General features: G+C 49.3%; 1 protein-coding gene and 1 non-coding gene across 5 annotated transcripts in view; both read left to right on the forward strand.

Annotated features, from left to right (window-relative positions):
* The window catches only part of EPB41L1 (erythrocyte membrane protein band 4.1 like 1), a 139,371-nt gene that overhangs the window by 18,774 nt on the left and 99,181 nt on the right, over positions 1 to 21,416 (forward strand). For 2 of the 4 annotated variants that reach the window (XM_026455272.2, XM_026455271.1), the window contains exon 2: positions 2,116 to 2,170. The gene's annotated coding sequence lies outside the window, so the exon portion shown is untranslated. Of the gene's footprint in view, positions 1 to 2,115; positions 2,171 to 3,684; positions 3,793 to 15,299; positions 15,405 to 21,416 lie in introns of all 4 variants that reach the window. The other 2 variants (XM_026455273.1, XM_026455270.1) reach the window with 2 other exon arrangements.
* LOC111548266 lies at positions 10,952 to 11,055 on the forward strand. Its single transcript, XR_002733346.1, has one exon. It is a non-coding gene; the product is annotated as a small nucleolar RNA U13 (small nucleolar RNA).

Genomic DNA, 21,416 nt, shown 5'->3' on the forward strand with positions numbered 1-21,416 from the left:
TTTTGAGACGGAGTCTTGCTCTGTCGCCCAGGCTGGAGTGCAGTGGCCGGATCTCAGCTCACTGCAAGCTTCGCCCCCCGGGGTTTACACCATTCTCCTGCCTCAGCCTCCCGAGTAGCTGGAACTACAGGCGCCCGCCACCTCACCCGGCTAGTTTTTTTGTGTTTTTTAGTAGAGACGGGGTTTCACCATGTTAGCCAGGTCACTTGTTCTTTTTTGACCTCAACTTCCTCGTCTGAAAAGCAGGAACAGGAGTGGTATATGTATAACCTAGTGGTTTAGCTGGGCTCCAGATCCCAGCCGCCAGTGTAGGGGTCTCAGCTCTGCCACTTATTCACTGCCTCGTCTTCAGTGAGTCATTTCATCCTTCTAGGTCTCAGTTTCCCCATCTTTGAATGGTGCTGCTACCTCTTGGACTGTTGTGATAAGATGCCTTGCTGAGCTGTTCACAGGTGTCATCGCATTTAGTCCCCGCTATTAGCCCTGGAAGCAGACACTATTACTCCTATTTTCCAAATGAGGAAGTAAAATGACTTGCCCTGGCCCACATAGCTAGTAAGTGTTAGAACCAGAATTCAAACCAGGTCTGAGTGACTTCAGAGCCTAAGCTCATAAACTACTGTACGTTCTTCCTGTTCACCTGATTTTCATATTCTACATGAAGTAGGAACACCTCATCCCACCTGGAGACTGACTGTTCTGAGTATGTGAGTCCAGGGTGCCTGTAGCTTCTCCCTCCAAGTCTCCTGCTCTGTTGCATACTAAGCCTGACCTGTGGTTGGAGCTCAAAGAGGATTGAAAATGTACTTATATACACTGAGTGAATTACACCAGAATAGGGTGTGAATGCTAAAAAGACCCCGAGGGAGGCCGGGCATGGTAGCTCATGCCTGTAATCCTAGCACTTTGGGAGGCCAAGGTGGGCGGATCACTTGAGGTCAGGAGTTTGAAACCAGCTTGACCAACATGGTGAAACCTTGTCTCTACTAAAAATACAAAAAATTAGCGGGGCGTGGTGGCGCATGCCTGTAATCCCAGCTACTTGGAAGGCTGAGACAGGAGAGTTGTTTGAACCTGGTATACAGAGGTTGCGGTGAGCCAAGATTGCGCCATTGCACTCCAGCCTGGGCGACAGAGCGAGACTCCGTCTCAAAAAAAAAAAAAAAGAAAAGGAAAGACCCCGAGGGATCACTGATTCCAACCATATTTATTTCACAGATGGGGAGACTAAGGCGAGGAAAGGCCAAGTGGACAGCAGGGGGTATAACCATGGCACCTGAGGAGGAACCTGGAGATTGGGGCCCCTGCTCTCCTTCCTCCCCATACGTCTAGTCCACCAGCAAGTTCTGGGGATACCACCACTTTTTTTTTTTTTTTTTTGAGACGGAGTCTTGCTCTGTCGCCCAGGCTGGAGTGCAGTGGCCGGATCTCAGCTCACTGCAAGCTCTGCCTCCCGGGTTTACGCCATTCTCCTGCCTCAGCCTCCCAAGTAGCTGGGACTACAGGCGCCCGCCACCTCGCCCGGCTAGTTTTTTTTTTTTTTTTTTTTGTATTTTTTAGTAGAGACGGGGTTTCACCATATTAGCCAGGATGGTCTTGATCTCCTGACCTCGTGATCCACCCGTCTCGGCCTCCCAAAGTGCTGGGATTACAGGCTTGAGCCACCACGCCCGGCCCAATACCACCTCTTAAATACCTCTTGAGTCCGTCCACCTCTTTCTATCTCTTCTGCAACCACCCTAGCCTAGGCCCTCGTCATATCTCCCCTGGATAATCACAACAACCTCCTAACTGGTGTTCCTACAGCTTCCCCTGCCCCTCTTCCATCTAGCCTCTACCCTGCAAGCCAGTGGTTTCTCTTTGCTCTTACAATAAAGAGCGAATCTTCACCTTGGCCTCCAAACTCCTTTGCTGCCTGGCCCCTGCCGCCGCTTCAGGTGCACATTTGTTACTTTCTATTTTGCTTTCCGCCTTGTCACAAGGCCTTTTTGTTTAACAGGTTCAGCAACTTCCCTAAGGTGCCTCAGAGAGTCAAATGCCAGCTTCTCAATTTCCAGCACATGCTGGGCTCATGAACTCCTGTTCTAAGGAGCTAACGCTGTTTCCTCTCTCTAGGTGCCTGACTGACAGAAGTTCTTGCCCCTGGGGAACTGGTGTGGACAGAGGAGGGGTGAGTGTTCTAGAGGCATAGCCTTATTATTCTCCTGCTGAGGTTGAACAAAGAGGTCTTCTAGGCCCTTGGGCTCTCAATTTTGACATATTTGACTGCTGGGGAAGTGTGAGGCTTTGTCTAGGCCACCTGTTTCTGGTGGCATTGAAAACGGGGGCAGTGCTGGGGGCCCTACCTGGTTTTGGCTTGTTTTGGAGTAGGGGCTGAAATGCATATTCATCAAGCTCTGTATTCAACAACAGGCTTTGCCTCTATTTTTTTTTTTTTTTTTTTGAGACGGAGCCTCGCTCTGTCGCCCAGGCTGGAGTGCAGTGGCCAGATCTCAGCTCACTGCAAGATCTGTGATCCGCCTCCCGGGTTTACGCCATTCTCCTGCCTCAGCCTCCCGAGTAGCTGGGACTACAGGCGCCCGCCACCTCGCCCGGCTAGTTTTTTGTATTTTTTAGTAGAGACGGGGTTTCACCATGTTAGCCAGGATGGTCTCGATCTCCTGACCTTGTGATCTGCCCGTCTCAGCCTCCCAAAGTGCTGGGATTACAGGCTTGAGCCACCGCAGCCGGCCCAGGCTTTGCCTCTATTGCTCATCCATGCCACCGTGGCTGGTGAAGGACGGTGCTGGGCCTGGAAGCTGGCCCCATGGCCCTTGCCTGCCTTTGCTTCACCACTCCTAGGTCATAGACTAGATTCAGGAGAGAGTGTTTTCATCCTGGCCCTGCCCGTTGACTATTATATGACCTTCCTTTCTATTGGCCTCAGGGTTGCATCAACATTGTTGGGTCAGGGGATAGGGGAAAATAGGGTCAGACTAAATGATTTGTTTTCAAACTTTCCAGAGGGAACTCTCCATTGCACCCCAAAGAATCTCAATGTACAAAACAGCTAAAGGGGTTGCAGTGTGTGTTGGATTTGGCATGGGGTTGGCCAATTTGTCAACCCCCAGAAGCCCCCAGACAATGCAACTGACCTTTTCTTGGCTTTATGGAAGACACTTTGGAAACCACTGACCTGGGGCGTGTCAAAGCTTCTTCCCAGCTTGGAGGTCTGTGACTCTGGCAGGGCGAGGGAGTAGAGAGGGAACTCAGCCAATGGAGTTACATTGATTGGGAAATTTCGAAGTAACATGCAAATGTCACTATGATGTTACTAGTAAGGCACAACTGCCAGGGCTGTGATGTTGCCATTCTGGAGTCCTCTGGTTTTTAATTTTGGTTCGATGTGAAGTATCTTTGTGCCCCTAGGGAAACTTTCCATTTGTGTGTGTGTGTGTGTGTGTGTTTACACATGTGTGTGCACCTGTAGGCAGTAGGAACTGTGGGGAATGAAGTGTGGCCGAGCCAGGCTGGGACAGGTAGAATGAATGGTGGGCAGAGCTGGGAGCATGTTGCTCCCGGGGGTGGTGGGGGTAGGGGGTGGCTTTAGCTCAGTTAAAAGGAGCGATTTGGCTCCTTCCTACAGGGGCCCCATGGAGATCTCTGGGCAGGAAGCACTGGGAATAAGAAATCCTCTGTCCACAGCCACAGCACAGCCAGGACAGAGGAAGTGGATTAGGAGTTCCCGGGAGGGAGCCTGCCCAGCCTTTCCCTGACATTTGGGCAAACTTGTGGGGAGATGCGGAGCTCAAGGTATGTGCGCATAGGGAAGGTGGGGCTCCGTTAAGGGATGATTGAGATCAGCCCATGCATTTATTCCACACATTCCTCAAGCTTCCTGAAGCCTTTCAAGGAGCCAAGCTCAGAGGCAGACAATTCTGTAGGAGTCAGAGCCAAGAAAGATGAGACTCTAGGTATTAACCACCATCAGTTTACTGAAGGAGACAGGAAATGTGAGAGATAATAGACTTTCACAGGCAGCTGGGTGCAGTCGGAGCTATTTGGCCGGTGTGTCTAGAGCCCCACATTCAAATTCTTGCTCTACAGTAATGGTCTCATGACTTCCCCTTTCTGAGCCCTCATTTCTCCTTCCATAGAATTCAGATGAACACATCAGCCCTAGCTACTTCTCAATGCTTTTCTAAGTGTCAGTTAGAATAGAGTTTTTCAAATCGTTTTGGACAGCAGAAACCCAATACTGTAAGCATTTATAGCAGAACTTGTCTGGTTCTGGGGCAGTTTACCCAGAATTTTGCCCTCCTCATGGCTCTTAGTTTCCTGGGTGCTTTTGGAGATACCTCTGCAAATTCCCAGGTCTCTAGGAAGCAGGGTCTAAAGACACTGGGTCAGGGTATTCTTGAGAACATGCTTTGAAAACTGCCCACTGCAACCCAGATGATAGGGGTGGTGCCACGTACACAAGAGTCGTTATAATACTGGCTTCTGCTTCGCCCTGCCTGTGGCCAGCACTGACCTTATCTTAGGGTCTATACAATTGGGCATGGCTTTTTTCCAGAAACCAGTGACAAAAACTCAACTCAAAGTGGCTTTAAACCAAAAAACGACTTTAATGGATCCTGGGGGCAGTTCATGGGTCTGAAGAATGAGGAATCAGGTTGACACTCTCTCTGCCATCACTGTTTATCTGTCCCTTTTAAGCTGTCCTCTGCCCCAGCTTAGCAATCCAAACAGAAAAAGGGAGACTCTTTTTCCTCTAGAATCTGTATGTCAATCCAAGGGAAGGACTCTGAGTGGTTCAGTCACTGTTGCTGGGAGGATAGGAATATTCTGAGTGGCCAGATGTGGGTCAGGTGCCTACCCATATTGCTAATGTAGGGGCACAGCTAGCACCAGACATAGGGGGAGTAGAAGACTGTTGGCAGACCACGAGAACATGCTAGGATATTAGTGGAACCCTAGGTTGTAACAGCTCATAGGCCTGCAAGGGGCTGTAACTCCCCTCTTCAGTTATAGTAATGCAAACGCCAACAATAATAACAATAGCGAATGTGCATTGAATTACTCTCTCTGTGCCAGGCATGTTCTATTGCTATATGTGTAGTCTTTCATTTAACTCTCATGACAGTCTTTGGGTAGGTCCTATTATTACTATTATTTCCCCATATTATCGATGAGGAAACTGAGGCCCTGTTAAGTTAAGGCCACACTTTGAGTAAGTAAGGGAGCTGGGTTTCAAGCCCGAGGTGTCTGGCTTCAGAGACCATGCTCTGACTACTGCATCTCCAGCCTCTGTTTGGTAGGCCAAGTGGCCATCTTGCTTTTGCTTGTATGCACAGAGCTCATGACCTACAGAGGCAGCCCAGGCCCAGGTTGCACTGCTCTGCCTGTTGAAAAGGGCTTCCCTACGCAGTGCACATGTCTACCCCCGTACAAATCCATCCAGAGAGCATATGGCCCTGTGTTAGGTGTTTCAGGAGATATCAAGAAAAAATCATCCATGAACCTGCCTGAACGGTCACCATCACAATAAGTCACATTACTGACATTGTGCCAGGCTCCATGCTGAACTCTTTATGTGCATTATCTCATTTAATTGCAACAGCAGGCCAGGTGCAGTGGCTCACACCTGTAATCCCAGCACTTTGGGAGGCTGAAGCGGGTGGATCAGTTGAGGTTGGGAGTTTGAGACCAGCCTGACCAACATGGTGAAACCCCATCTCTACTAAAAATACAAAAATTAGCCAGGCGTGGTGGTGCACGCCTGTAATCCCAGCCATTTGGGAGGCTGAGACAGGAGAATCACTTGAACTCAGGAGGTGGAGGTTGCAGTGAGCTGCAGTCGTATGACTGCATTCCAGCCTGGATGACAGAACAAGACTGTCTCAAAAATATAATAATAATAATAATTGCAACAACAACTCCAGAGAGTAGGTTCTGTTATTGTCCCCATTTTCCAGGGGAAACTGAGGCTCAGAGGGAATAAGTGACTAAGAAACTACAAAGCTGGTATTTGAGTTCAGGTCTGCCTAGTTCCAGAGCCTGTACTAGAACCCACTGCAGTCAGCTGTGTCCCCTAGAGGGGGAATACATGTGTGCAGATGTGATTGTGACACAGTCAGCATGGAAATTGCCACTGAGAGGGACAGGAAAAATGCAACTGAAGTTCAGAGGAGAGAGGTGAGGGAAAGGGGGAGAAGGGGACATTTGATCTAAGTTGAAGAGACGTAGGATTTGGACATTCAATTCAGGGAGGGATCTCTAGGAAGGGTTGGAAGAGAGAAGCAGGGGTAGTGAAGCTTGGGGAGAATGAAAGAGCTGAGGTGGGGTTGAGGATGGGGGGTGTTGTGGCCAGCTGTGCTTTCTGGCCCCACAGAAGGTGCCTCCTTCTTCCAGACTGTTCTCTTCATAGATGTGAAGAGGTTTGATCTTCTCCAGGAGAGCTCAACACAGGTGCTCAGTTCCTTCCTTTCCTCCTGATGTGAGGTGGACAGGCCCTATCTGGAGGGTAGACAAGGCACCTGGGCACCAACAGCTGTCAGTGCTTCATTCCCTTCTTTCTGGTGGTGAATGGAGGGAAGAATGGTCCATTCCCCAGAGATCAGTACCTTCTCCAGACAGCACAGTGCTCCAGGCACCAGAATGGCTGGACTAGCCATTCAGGAGGGTTCTCCATGTCCTCCCTGGATAACAGGCTGAAGCACGTGCCTCTCACCCATGGAGGGGCTCCTTTCTCCTGTGCCCTCCCTTAGCTAATCTCATCCATTTGTCAGAAGGTAGATAATGCCCCCCAGAGGCCTGGGCTCTGTTCCTAAAGTGCCTTTGGATTTTTCTCCAAACAACACAGGTGGGAAATTGGGAGAAGAGTATGATGTAGTGCTAGGAGCTCTCTTGGTTTCAAAGGGTAGAATAGCAGTTATTTTTCCTGAACTGGACTCACAGTGAGTCAGGGATTTTATCATCCCATTTTGCAGATGAGGAAGTTGAGGTTCAGAGGAGGAAGATGATGCAAATGCAGTTGTCACATGATATGTGAATGATTGTGCCCTTGTCTCCTGAAGGAAGGACATAAACCTAGAGACTCAGCATGGAAAACTGCCCCTTCCCTCCCCTGCTCTTGCCCATCAATTCCTCCTCCTGTGGCAGTGGCTCTGAAATGCTGACTCTGGCTACCCTGGCTGCTGTCCATCCTCTCCTCTACATGGTAACAGATCATTCCTCCTGTATTGCTGCCTGCCTGAGAGCTAGAGGGGTGTCTCTGGGGGACCCAGGCCTCAGGAATGTTGCCCACGTAAGGTCCAGACGTCCATTATTTCTTCTGTGACTCTTATGGTCTCTGGAGTCCCTGGATTTCTCCAATCCTTCTTGAAGGAATTCTAGCATTTCTGTAAGGGGAAAAGAGGCAGAGAAGGACAGAAGAATTCTTTCATTAGGGTGCTTCAACCCCATGGCCCTTATCACCTGGCTCACACTAGAACTAGAATCAAAGTCCTTTATATTTTTTTCTACAAAGGGCTTTTTTTTTGTTTTGTTTTGTTTTTGTTTTTTTTAGGGCTTTTCAATTTTTCATCTCATCTGATTTTACTTGTAATCCTGAGAAATAAGGCAGGAAGGGTATAATTATCCCATTTTGTGGGTGGGTTAACTGAGGCTCAGAGAAGGCAAGTGACTTCTCCAAGGTTGCATAAAAGATAGTGGCAGAGCAGGGCTAGAAGATAGAAGCCAGTGTCCAGGAATCCTGACCTTTCTTCTCAGTGCCCAGTGCTGACAACTACTGGGATAGCCTCTGGCTAGCCTCTTAGTCCCTCTCCACCTCCATCCAGGACTCCCTCTCTGGTTCAGCCCAGTGTGGGGGAGGGGTCATGTCCCCAGTTAGGACCTTCCCAGGCTTCCTAAGGCCTCCAGAGTAAAGCCTCACTCACCAGTTCTGTATCTGAGAGTTCCCCAAATCCAGCCCCAACCTACGACTCTTGCCAATCTCAGCTAACATAACAGGCTAGTCTTTTCCTTCTGACAAGATGGACAAGATTAGTCATTTTTTAGGGGGCATCCCTCTGTGGGATGTTGGAGGAATGGGTTTCAGCCTGCTTGCTGCTCAGGGAGTACATAGGGAAACTGAGGCAAGTGTCAGCACAATCACTACATTCAGGACAGCTTAGAGAGGCAAGGCTAGGAAAAGACTTGGACTCGACTAATATGATGGGCCTTTCCCCAGGAAAATCTACTGCTTTGTTTCATTAAATGAAACACAGATGGCGCATGCCTATAATCCCAGCTACTTCAGAGGCTGAGGCAGGAGAATTGCTTGAACTGGGACCTGGGAGGTAGAGGTTGCAGTGAGCCAAGATCGAGCCACTGCACTCCAGCCTGGACTACAAGAGCAAGACTCCATCTCAAAACAAACAAACAAACAAACAAACAAAAAACACAGAGTGTACTGAGTGCCTATCTTTTGCTCTACTTCTATCCCAGAGAAATTCTTCCAAGGGGCACCCTGAGCTTTATCAGAAAAGTAGCACCTAGGCCAAACCAGAACCAGAGACCCAGGTTCTTAAGGAGCATTGGAGGTTATAGCTCAGCACTTGCCAGAACAACTGGGATTCTGGAATTACTGATGATGACTGCGCAACTCCATATGTAAATATACTCAAGAGGAGTGAATTGTATGCTGTAAAGTGGTACATTTTATGGCATATGAATTATATCTCAATTTTTAAAAAAAAAGAATACCTGGGATTATATTAGAGCATGCCCTGCATTTGTAGGTGCTTAATAGATATTTGTTGAATGAATGCATTAATGAGTGTAACATGTATTTATTCATTTTACTTAAAATTTTTTTTTTGATATAAGAACATCTTATAAAGTACATTTGTTTGATCCTCACAGCAGCTGTGAGGAGGAGGCAAGGCAAGAATAATGATCCCCATTTAACAAATAAAGAAACAGAGGCCTGGAAAGATTAAATGACTTACCCAGGGCAATTGAATTAAAGTTTTAGAGAGTTGAAATAAGTTTTTATGCTATCTCCTCCAGCCCCTGATTCATTAAGCAAACCTTAACCAAGCACTTCTATAATTGAGCTATCCCTGAGGATGCTGAGATACTGATATCGATGTGCCAAGACCTCTCTCATTCTCCATAGTCAAGAGGGAGACTCAGATGAAGAACCAAGCCCTGACAATATGTTGTGATTAGTACTGAAGGGAGGTGGGCTCAGGGGCTGCAATGCCTGAAGGGGCTCTGACCAGCCCTGGGGATAGCAGGGTGACTGCCCTGGAGTCTGACAACTGACTGGACCAGGAAGGATCAGAAAGATGGCCAAAAGAAAGGGCAAGGTGTGGCTGGGTGTGGTGGCTCATGCCTGTAATCCCAGGACTTTGGGAGGCTGAGGTGGGCAGATTGCTGGAGGTCAGTAGTTGGAGAACAGCCTGGCCAAGATGTGAAACCCCATCTCCACTAAAAATACAAAAATTAGCCAGGCATGGTGGTGCATGCTTGTAATCCCAGCTACTTGGGAGGCTGAGGCAGGAGAATCGCTTGAACCTGGGAGGGTTGCAGAGTCGAGATTGAGCCACTGCACTCCAGCCTGGGTGACAGAGCGAGACTCCATCTTGAAAGAAAGCAAGAAAGAAGGAAGGGGAGGGGAGGGGAGGAGAGGGGAGGGGAGGGAAGGAGAGGGGAGGGGAGAGGAGGGAAAGGTGGGCAGGGAAGGGAAGGGAAGGGTGGGCAGGGTAGGATGTCTTCATGTCAGTCCAGGGTGCCCTTGAATCCTGTGATGAGATTAGGGCTGGCTTTGATTCAGAAGAGCAGGAGGAGTCACTGATGAATTTTAAGCAGACGAGGAACAATGCTAGATTTCCCTCTGCCCTCCATCCAGGGCAAGCCCATTTCAGCCCATTCTTCAATACCACTCTCCCTGCCCACCCTCCTTCTCTGTACCCTCTGCACTGGTCACACGGTGAGCCTGATAGAGGTGAACTTGAGCCCAGGGGTCCTCTCTCGCAGACCAAGCTAGTCCTTGCTTCATCACTCCAAGTAGCCCTCCTCAGTTTGAGTCCGCCCCTGACATTACTGCTCTGGCCTTCAACTGATCACAGCTAGAAACTGTCGGTAACATTATCACTAAGCGCTAATAACCATTAAAACAGATTACCATTTATCAAGCCCCTACTCTAAGCCAGGCATGGTTATAAGTGATTCATTTCTGTGTCACTTAAAATCATTTAATCCTCATCCTAAGAAATAGGTTATAGTATAGTCCCTAGTTGGCAGATCAGGAAACTGAGGCACAGAAAGGTGTCATAATTTACCTAAGTGTTGGGGAAGGTGGGATTCAAAACCAGAGGCTGTGCTGAGTCTTATCCACTGGACTGTAGAGCACACAGGAGGAAAAGGACAGTCAGTCCAGCTGAAGACTGAGTGAGCAAAGAAGGACTGGTCTGGTGAACTTGGCAAGCCACAGAAGCACACACAGGCCTTGAAGTCCATACATTCAGTGTGATGGGCAATCTGCCTTTTGCCTTTGAATCTAGGATTTCTGAAGCTCTAGGCCGACTGTGTCCCTGTCTGTTCGATGTAGCCTGGCTGGAGCCTGAGCCCTGGACAGCCAGATTCATATTTTCTCTCTCATCTGTTTCTCTTTCTCCTACCCACCACCCCAGTGCTTCGGCCTAGAAATGGATTCTGCCTCCAGCTGCTCCTCCATTGAGACCTGATTTAGTCAGCACATTATTATTAAAAACTCCAATTTGTCCTGTGTACTGGGATACAGAGGCCACCGTGGCAGGTAAACACATGCTGTGGTCTGGATGTTTGTGTCCCCCTATAATTTATTTGTTGAGATCCTAACCACCAAGATAATGGTATTAGGAGGTGGGGCCTTTGGGAGGTGATGAGGTCATGAGGGCTCCACTTTCATGAATGGGATTAATGTCCCTATAAAAGATCCCAGAGCCTTTGGTAGTTCATGAGCATGATGATTGGGTATTCACGCACGTGTGTGAAATGTGCCACCTCCAAACCTTGTTACAACATCAACGCATTACCTGTCTGACATGGAAAAAAAAAGAGCGATCTCAGAGAGCTAGATTTCCCTTCTACCATACGATGACAAGCTAGAAGGAGCCATCTCTGAACCAGAAAGCAGCCCTCTATAGACGCGGAATCTGCTGGCACCCTGATCTTTGACTTCTCACAAAAATGTGAGAAACAAATTTTTGTTGTTTATGAGCCACCCAGTTGATGGTGTTTTGTTACAGCAGCCCGAAAGCAGAACTTCATACCATTCTCTGGCATTTCCCAAGAGGTAGTGACAAAGATGTCTCTTGGTTCCTCCATGGGAGGCATGATTTCGAATTTGGAAAAATACCTCTGTTGGGGGAGGTAACATGTGCTGGGGACCCTTGTGCTGGGGGTCAGGCTTGGGCTGTGATGCTGCCTTGTCTGTTGCCATGCTGGGTGACCTTAGGCTGGTCCTTGCCTCTCTCTGGTCCTCTTCCTCCCCATCTACCAAAGGAGGGGATTGGCTGGAATAAGAGAACAATCCCTGGCATTTGTAGGGCATTTGCCTGGTCAATGTGTCATGTGCTCACAGGAGCCCAGGCTGATTCCAAGGTCCCTTCCTGCCTGGCAGTTGGCTCCTGGGTCTCACAGGCCCTGGAAGTGACCTCTGGGCTGGGTAGCTCATCAGCTTCCCCACACTCTAGCCTGTGGGGTCTCCTGCTGGCTTCTCAGAGCTGACGGAACAGGTTCTAGCAACACAGCCCCTGACACAGAAGCCAGACCTGTCCAGCAGGGACCCCACGCACTGGTGGGTTTAACCTCTTATACTTACCTTTGGGCAGGAAGTGGGGAAGGCTAGAGTGGGGATGGAGTGAGAGCAGACCTTCAAGGCCCCTGAAACTATGCAGTTAACCTAGTCCTGCCTCAGGAAGGGTGGTGAAACCAAAGCCCTAGAAGAGCAACTTTCCCCAAGACTTTGCCAAGTGTCACCAAACTATGCTGGAACCCAGATCTACTGACCCCTCCCTGCACAAGTGCGTCGTGTGCTCTGCTATTCCTGGGCCTTGCTCACGGAGTAGGGGAGGGCAAAGGATAGAGCCTGTGTGCACCTGGCCAGGTGGAGAGTGGCCACATTTTATCCTGATGCTTATGGTTGGTGGGGGAGAAGTATCCCCATGTCATTTGTCATGTTTCCCTGCCTCCTGTCATGTGTCTCAGATAAGTTCCTGGGTCTCTTGCCCAATTGATTCAAACAGCCTATAGGTTGAGTGTCCAGAGGAGGGGGCAATGCAGAGGGCAAGCCTTTGTGCCAAATGGGGACAGGAGGCCTGGTGAGTCCTGCTGTGCACTGTTCCTGGTGGTGGAGCTGCTCAGCTGTGAGTGCCCATCCTTTCTCCTGGCCGTGGCCATGTGGCCTAGGCTAGCAGGCCCTGGAAGAGCCTCTCTGTGTCCTTCCTGGTTCTTGGTGTCTATAGCCTCACCCACAACCCTGAAGCTCTGGGCTCTGCTGCTCAGCTCTGGCACAGAGACTGGTTTGGCAGGTTTAGCCACACCCATGAGCAGTGTGAGGGCTGGGAGCTGGGGTGGGGCATGGTTGAGGAGGCAGTGCTGCCCTGTCCTTCCACCCATACCCCCAAATCCCAGCCTCACTTCTGCTGCCTTTTCTACCTTTCTCAAGGGAGGCTTCCTGGCAAGCTGGAAGGCAGAAGCCACGCAGACTTCTAGTCCTGGTTCCACTACTTACTCGGTATGTGGCCCTCAGCCAGTCCCTTTCCCTTCTTGGACCTCAGTTTCAGCACCTGTACAATGGGGCTTTGGGCTCAGTGATCCTCAGGCAGCCACGTTGTATGATTCTAGTTGGGGCTCTGCCATTTTCTCTCCATACCTGAACAAATGATAGAGCACTGACTGCCGCAGGTTCTGGCTTGGTAAAATGAGTGCCTCGACCCTTGCTCGCTTCCTGGGGATGTCGATAGGATCAGCAACATCCTAGCAAGCATCCAGTCTCCATGGGAAAGTTTTCTTTCTATAGTTTGGCCTGCCGTTATCTGGTTCAAGCAGAAGGAGAGATGATACCTAGAGATGGGGCTTTCTCTAGGCCCCCTCCCACGCTCCACTTACCCTGAGACCATAATTGACTGAGAACCAGGCTTTCTGGATGGCTCTGTGATTGGGGGGAGGGACAGAGGTAGAGAACAAGAACACAGAGGAAAGGCCCTCGCACTTGCTGCCTCTCGTTCCTCCCGACCTTCATATCAGCCCAGGGTTCGGGGGAAGAGGGGAAGGCAGGAAAGTTCCACCGCTGCTACAGGCCCCCTCTGTGACACTGGGAAAATTGTGTACTCTCGCTGGACCTCAGTTTCCCTAGCTAACCAGGAAGACACATGTCTTCCAGATCACATGTCCTCAGAAAATTTAAGTTCTGTTGCTTTTTTTGTTTGTTTGTTTGTTTGTTTGTTTTTGAGACAGAATCTCGCTCTGTTGCCCAGGCTAGATTGTGGTGGCGCAGTCTCGGCTCGCTGCAACCTCCGCCTCCCGGGTTCAAGCGATTCTTCTGCCTCAGCTTCCCAAGTAACTGGTATTACAGGCAACCACCACCATGCCTGGCTAATTTTTGTATTTTTAGTAGAGACAGGGTTTCGCCATGTTGGCCAGGCTGTTCTCAAATGCCTGGCCTCAGGTGATCAACGACCTCAGGTAATCCACCAACTTGGCCTCCCAAAGTGCTGGGATTATAGGAGTGAGCCACTGTACCTGGGCAGAAAATTTAAGTTCTGACAATGTATAGATCAGAAGAAGGAATGAGGGTTAGATGAAGAGGACATTCCCAGTCTGAGATGGGAGATAGAGAGAGAAGAAAAAGGGAATTAACATTCATTGAGCACCTATGTGCCAGTGCTATGCCAATTACTTTGCATATAATACATACATCGTCTACATTCCCAAGTCTCCTTTCCAAGTGGCAGCCAGAGTGAACTTTGCAAAATACAAATTTGACTGGGTGCAGTGGCTCACGCCTGTAATCCCAACATTTTGGGAGGCTGAGGCAGGAGAATGGAACCCGGGATGTGGAGCTTGCAGTGAGCCGAGATCACGCCACTGCACTCCAGCCTAGGCGACAGAGCAAGATTCCGTCTCAAAACAAACAAACAAAAACAAAAACACAAATCTGACCATGTCACTCAGTGCCTTTCCTCTGCCCTTAGAATAAAATCTAAACTCCTCACCATGGTGTACGGAGCCCTGAGTGAGCCAGTCCCTGCTTCCCCTTCCAGACATCTACCTCTACTGGTCTCTATTGGTCATTGGAATTCTATTGGTAATTTCCATCAGCCACAGGAGTCTTCTCTTTATTCATTTAGCAAATTCATTCCAGCCTCAAGACCTTTACACATGCTTAGGTTCCCTCTGCTTAGAATTCTTTTCCTGGCTCTTTGCCGCCTTGGCTCTTTCTTATCCTTTACATCTCAGTTTAATTTAGTCCTCCCATCCCCTGCACTGCTTTTTTCACCACCTCTTGATTCCTTCATAATGCTTATCATAATTTGTAGCTATTTGTCTTTTTCTTTTAATGTCATGTTCACTCTGGATTCCACATGGCATGGTGCACAGTAGGTATTCAATAAGTATTTGTTGGATGAATGAATGAATGAATGAATGAGTTGTAAGGAAATGAGAGAGTGCTGGTTGAGTGCCTGGCATAGGGTATGGCTCTTAGGAGGTGCTCATAAATGGCAGCTTTTAGTGAAAACTGACATGGCAGAGATAATAAATACCCACCGATAGATTGCATACATGGTGGGTAGGGGATGCAGCAGGCAATTAAGGTTGGAAAGTGATGCGCTCATGCCAGATCTTGGGGGTCCCTGATGCTTGGCCAAAGAGTTTAGACTTCCTGAAAGACAGTAGCTGGAAGTCATTGCTGGGCCATTAATGTAACTATAAAGCCCTACTTCTGAGATGTGGGCTCAGGCACTTTGCATTCTCAAGGGGCTGTGCTGTATGGTGGTGGCGGTGCAGGGTGGTGGACAAACCCACAGAGAGACAGGCTGGGAACCTTTCTGGTGTCATTCTCTGAGACAGGCTATTCCCACAGGCCCAGAAGGAGGGGACACAGTTAGGAGCATGCTGTGTTTTCTGATTCCACGTGGCCATTACACTGTTTCTGGGGAGTGGAGGTTAGGGGTGACCTAAGAGTCAGATGCTTGAATTTCTATTTGAGCCCCTCCCCTTATCAACCATGTGACTTCTGCTAGGCTCATTTGAATCTCTGATTCTGTTTCTTCATCTGTAAACAGGCTGCTGTTCATATCTGTCTCATAGTTTTCTTGGGGAGGATCGATGAGGTAGAACCTGCAAAGGGCTTAGCAGAGAGCCTAGCACCTACTGAGCGCTCAGTAAAGGTGAGCTATTATCTTCCATTCAACAGTGGGGGATTCAGAAAGGTAGATTCAACCACAAGTGCACAGAGGCATGAAACAGGAGGGTGCTTTGGAATGGCAGGAGTTTCCTGTGTGTGTTGTGGACGGCAACGAGGCAAGTGGAGTGGCAGGTGGGTCCAGCTCCTGCAGCCCGTGTATACTGGCCAGGAGCTGACACTTTATCTGGAAAGCGATGAAGACACTGCAGGGTATTAGGCTGAGAATGATGTGATCCGATTTCTAGCAATGGGAGGATGAATTGGAAGGGTAAGGCTGGAGACCAGGAGACGGATGGTAGGCTGTTGGTGTGGCCTGGTGAGAAGTGATGGACTTCATCTCAGGCTCGTGGAAGTATAGAAGAGGGAACAGATCCCAGAGTGAGTAGAGACAGAGAATGGACAGAGTGTGGGGCCTGATGGGTCTCCAGGAAGGGAGGGGGGAGAAAGGAACTTGTTTTGGATGGCTGCAGGCTTTCTCAATGGGGTGGCTGACGAGATTATAAAGCTGAAAGTATGGACAGTGCATGTGGGTTTTGATGCCTGTAGTTTGACTTTTCTGGGAATTCAGTAGCTCCCTGAGAAACCTCTCTTTCATCTGACTCTCCGTGTAGAAAATCTTTCTAAAATCTCTGAATGATGACTCCTCCATTAGGGATGAGGAGGGCCTCCTGTGGGGACACTGTGCATACTTCCTACGGAGGGGTGGCAGCTTGGCCTCCTTTGGTGGTAACAAAGCTGGGGATTTTATTTGGAAGCTGTATTTCAGAGTCTATCAGTTTTCTTGTGATTTTCTTCAAAGCATGTACAAAGAGGCAGTTCCAGTTAGTGGAATATATATATATTCCATATATATATATATATATATATATATATTTTTTTTTTTGAGACGGAGTTTCTCTCTTGTGGCCCAGGCTGGAGTGCAATGGTGCGATCTTGGCTCACTGCAACCTCCGCCTCCTAGGTTCAACTATTCTGCCTCAGCCTCCCGAATAGCTGGGATTACAGGTGGCATGTGCCACCACGCCCGGCTAATTTTTAGTAGAGACGGGTTTTTATTTTTATTTTTAGTAGAGATGGGTTTTCTCCATGTTGGTCAGACTGGTCTCAAACTCCCGACCTCAGGTGATCCACCTGCCTCAGCCTCCCAAAGTGCTGGGATTACAGGTGTGAGCCACCACGCCTGGCCAGTGGAATGTTTTGTGTATTTATTCCACTGCTCTGGGCCAAGACTAGGCAACTTTTCAAGAGTGGTGAAAGGTAAGCTCCTGCGTGCTCCCTCTCCCTATTATTTTCTTGATGGGTGTGGACTGGAAGCTCACATTCCAGAGAAACTTAGGTCTTAGATTATCCATCTAATTTTCCATATGGATGGGAACAAGAGAAGGTGCATGCAAGTTGCTCATTATTGTGAATAATGCCACAGCTGGGCTTGGTCCAGGCACCTCATTGCCAGCTACAGGCTTTCCCATGGCATGCAGCTGGCACTGCCTCTGGAGAGGAGGATAGGGGTGATGAACTCATAAACATCAGCACAGCCCCCGGCCCATCTCAGAGGCACACACCTAGTGGCAGCAGGAGGGCCCCCGCAGACTGGAGAGGACTCAGCTATTGTCCTAAGCCTCCGACAGTGAGGCTCATCCATACCCTGCCTCCCATCTGAGATGAGCTCAGAGATATGACTGAAGTTTCAGGGCTAAAACCAAAGGGATTGGGTTGGTACCCCCTCCTTATGAGAAAAGCAGAGGAGAGCCCTGTCTGGGTCTGGTGGAATACAGTCTGCATCCCCACCCAAGCTGATTGCGGTGATGAGGAGATGCCTTTGTCTGAGTTGCCAGGGGAACCGAAGTTTCTGCCTTCTTCTGAGGCCCTGATTGGCTCCTGCTGGAGCTTAAGCTTTGGTGAATGGAAGGGCCTCTCTTCTGCCTACACCTTCCCTGAGGTGAGAGACAAGCAAAGCTGGAGTCCCCATGGATGCACTGTGTTGGTGTCTCTGTCCTACCTCCTTAGCTGGGGGTGCTGGATGCCCTTGCTTATTCGTCTTTCACTAATCCCGGGCAGCATCTGCTCCAGGCCTTTCATCCTTCTAGGTCCAGGAAAACTAGCCTAAGAATCAGGAAACCTATACACCAATCCTGACATAGCCAGACTCACTCTTGGCCTTGGGCAGGTCCCTTCTCCCTGGGCCTCAGTTTCCCTACATGGAAAAATGAAGGCATTGGGCTAAACTCTGGTCCTTCCAGCTCTGACTTCCCTGACCACACAGCCCACATCCCCTCCTCTCTGACCTTCCGTGGCCCTTCACGTGCCTCTGACTGCATTCTCTTTCGTATGTTCCCTTGTAAGATGCAGGTCAGAATAGGGCGTTGCAACCAGCCTTGAGAATTGTTTTGGTTTTCTGTAGGAAAAATTGTGCTCCCTGAAGCCTGTCCTAGAAGCCCCACATCCTGCAACCCCCCTTGTTCTCATCTGTCTCACCTGGACCGAGCCCCAAGGTCAGAAGCCAGGAGGAACAAATGATGGGTGCTCATGTCTGTTGCAGGGTGGGGCTAGGCAGTGTGCAGAAAGGAGCATGCGGGGGTGGGTGGGGGCAGCTGGAAGAGCCCTGGAGCTCAGCAGTCCTGGGTTCCAGGCCTACCTTGTCTACCTGCTGGCTAGGTGACCTTGGGAGGGTGGCTTAGTTGCAGTCTCCCCATCTATCACACAGGAATAATAATGCCACCTCACAGGGCTTGTTGCCAAGATGATGTGTCTGCCATACAGGAGACACCAAGTTCCCTTCTCTGCCCTCTCTTCTCAACAAGGCAGGGAGATGGGGAAAGTTCAGATTGAGGAGGGGCCCTAGGCTGCAGGACCTGAGGTGCCCCAGGCAGGGCCTTAGATGCTGCTCATTCCTGGCAGTACCAAAAAGCAGGGAGAAAAAAGTATTGCCTTGGGCGGATGGGGGAGGCTGTGTGTCAGAGCTAATGTTTGAATAACACTTTTAAGATCCTCCAGGGACCTCAAATGAGGATTTTTCAGATGAGCTGAAAATGGAGCAAAGTAATGAGACTGAGCTCACTGGCAGGAAAGGGAGCAACCTTAATTGGTACTGGCCCTGCCTTGGCCCAGCGACACTCATTACCACAGGCTGCCCAGGAGGATGACCCGTGCATTTGGGCTGTAAGCAATGTCAATTTCTTAGCATGGGGTGTGATGGGGTTGCATCTGGTAGTGACTCAGCCCTGCTTCTTGTCAACTTACCAGGTTGAGGGTTAGAGGGGTCTTCTTAGACCTTCAGAGCCTGGTTTAGTTTTTGGCTTTGTGACCTAGCCTCTCTCCACCTCTGGGGTCTAGAGGCAGCAGCCCAGACCTGGCCACTGTCTGTCACAGGTGTGGTGGGAGGCAGGGATGGGATGTTGAAGTCAGGCATGAGTTGCTGGGGGACCTTCCCTCCTTTGCTGAGGTTTGCCTGGGGTCCTGGATGACGTGTGTGGAGAGAGGGAGGAAGGGGCATTCTCAGAAGAAAAAAGACTGGTGGGTGTGTGGGTGAGTGAATTTGTCCCAATGAGATGTGACTGTCTGGGCAAGCTTGTTTTTGTGTAGCTTACATGGAGGAGGCACAGAATGTAAGGGACGTGTCTCAAAGAGGCTGAGGGATGGGCCTAAGAAGCCAGCATGGGCGGGGGTAAGGGGTGGGTCCTGGGGTGGTTTGCAAGTCCCTGTGGAAACACAGGTGGTAGAACTGGTATGGACCGAGAGAGTCCTATTCTGAAGACACCAGAAAATTCTCACCAGGCTCTTGTACGTGAGGCCTCTCCTGTTTTGCTTGGGCTGGACTGGGGGGTGAATGGCCGTGGGTGTGTGCGCTTCTCCTGGGAGCCTGGTTTGCATTGTAAATACTGCTCCTGGAGCCACTGGTCATGGTGGGGGTACTTTTTCAGACGCCTTCCTGGGGAATGTGTGAAGGCTGATTATTAGATCATTCTTGGCACCTGGTTTGCGTTATGAATGCAATTGGGGGGCATAAGGGCAAGTGTCAGGTCACTAGCGGGTCCCAGGCCACCCTGACCCCAGGCTCACTGCTCCTGAAGCACTCCCTCTCCTTGGTCTCCTGGGACAGCACACTCCACTTTCTGGCTTTCTCACTCCCTCTCTGGCCTGCCTTCATTTGCCTGTTCCTGCTCCTCTCCTTAACCGTTCAGTGTGTGGGTTCCTCAGGGTTGCATTGCAGTTATTGTCTTTAAAATAATACCATTTCTTAATTTAAAAAATTCAATTTATTCATTTATTTTAAAAAATACAAAGGAGAGCTCACTATGTTGGCCAGGCTGGAGTGCAGTGGCAACTCACAGGTGCAGTCACAGCCTCAAACTCTGGGACTCAAGGGCTCCTCCCACTTCAGCCTCCAGAGTAGCTGGGATTACAGGAGTGTGCCACTGCACCCGGCAGTTTTTTTTGTTTTTTGTTTTTGAGATGGAGTCTTGCTCTGTCACTCAGGCTGGAGTGCAATGGCGCGATCTCGGCTCACTGTAACCTCCACCCCCCCCAGGTTCAGGTGATTCTCATGCCTCAGCCTCTCGAGTAGCTGGGATTACAAGCACCTGCCACCATGCCCAGTTAATTTTTCTATTTTTAGTAGAGATGGGATTTCTCCATATTGGCCAGGCTGATTTCGACCTCCTGACTTCAAGTGATCTGCCCGCCTTGGCCTCCCAAAGTGCTGGGATTACAGGCATGAGCCACCTTGCCCGGCAGTTTTTTTTTTTTTTTTTTTTTTTTTTTTAATTAAAACCATAATAACATAGTACCAAGATTTGGGAAAATAGGAAGCAGAAAAAAATTACTCCTAAATGTGATTGGGAGCTTGGAGTGTTTCCTTTCACCAGTTTTCCTTTGCTCTTTCTTGCATAGTCATAATTTCTACCGCATCATCAGTACTGCCCTGCATTTTTCTCTTAACGGTGTATCAGAAGCTGCCTTCTGTGTCGTTACTGAGGATTCTATTAAATACATGATCGACTCATCCCTTTTCCTGCTGATGGATATTCAAGCTGTTTCCAGTTTTTTCTATTATGAATAACAGTGCAATGAACATTGCATAAAATGTTCTTCCTGTATTTCAGATGATGATGTATCTTGGGGTGAACACCCAGGAAGGGAATTCTGGGTAAAAGGCTGTGGCTGCCTTATAGGCTCTCGGTAAACTTGCCAAACTGCTATGCCAACCTTTAACCCCCAGCATCCAGGGTGAATGGCAGGAACTGTTTTTTTATTTCTCTCTCTTTTTATTTTATTTTTTAAAATTTTTCTCTTCCCCCACCCCCCAAGATGGAGTTTTGCTCTTGTTGCCCAGGCTGGAGTGCAATGGCATGATCTCGGCTCACTGTAACCTCTGCCTCTGGATTCAAGGGATTCTCCTGTTTCAGCCTCCTGAGTAGCTGGGATTACAGGAGCCCGCCACCACACCCGGCTAATGTTTATTTTTATTTTTATTTTTTTTTTTGAGACAGAGTTTTACTCTTGTTGCCCAGGCTGGAGTGCAATGGCGCAATCTTAGCTCACTGCAACCTCTGTCTCCTGAGTTCAAGTGATTCTTCTGCCTCAGCCTCCGGAGTAGCTGCACCACCACGCCCAGCTAATTTTGCATTTTTAGTAGAGATGGGGTTTCTCCATGTTGGTCAGGCTGGTCTTGAACTCCTGGCCTCAGGTGATCTGCCCACCTCGGCCTCCCAAAGTGCTGGGATTACAGGTGTGAGCCACCATACCCAGCCTGTTTTTTAATTTCTCTTGGGTCTGAAGAGCCCGTTCGTTCCTTGTGTGTAGGGACTGCTCCCAACTGTCCTCTGTCTATGCATTCATTCACCCTAAGGCGGGAGGCAGAATAGGGCTGTGGAGTTAGGCTGCCTGGGTTCAAGCCAGCCTCCCCTCTTAACCACCTTGAGTCCACTTCCTTAGCTGTAAAGTGAGCATCATGACAGGGAGTCACCTCACAGGGTGCCTGTGAGGCTTTCTATGC

This window comes from Piliocolobus tephrosceles, chromosome 20 (assembly GCF_002776525.5).
Source record: "Piliocolobus tephrosceles isolate RC106 chromosome 20, ASM277652v3, whole genome shotgun sequence".
Classification (NCBI taxonomy): Eukaryota; Metazoa; Chordata; class Mammalia; order Primates; family Cercopithecidae; genus Piliocolobus; species Piliocolobus tephrosceles.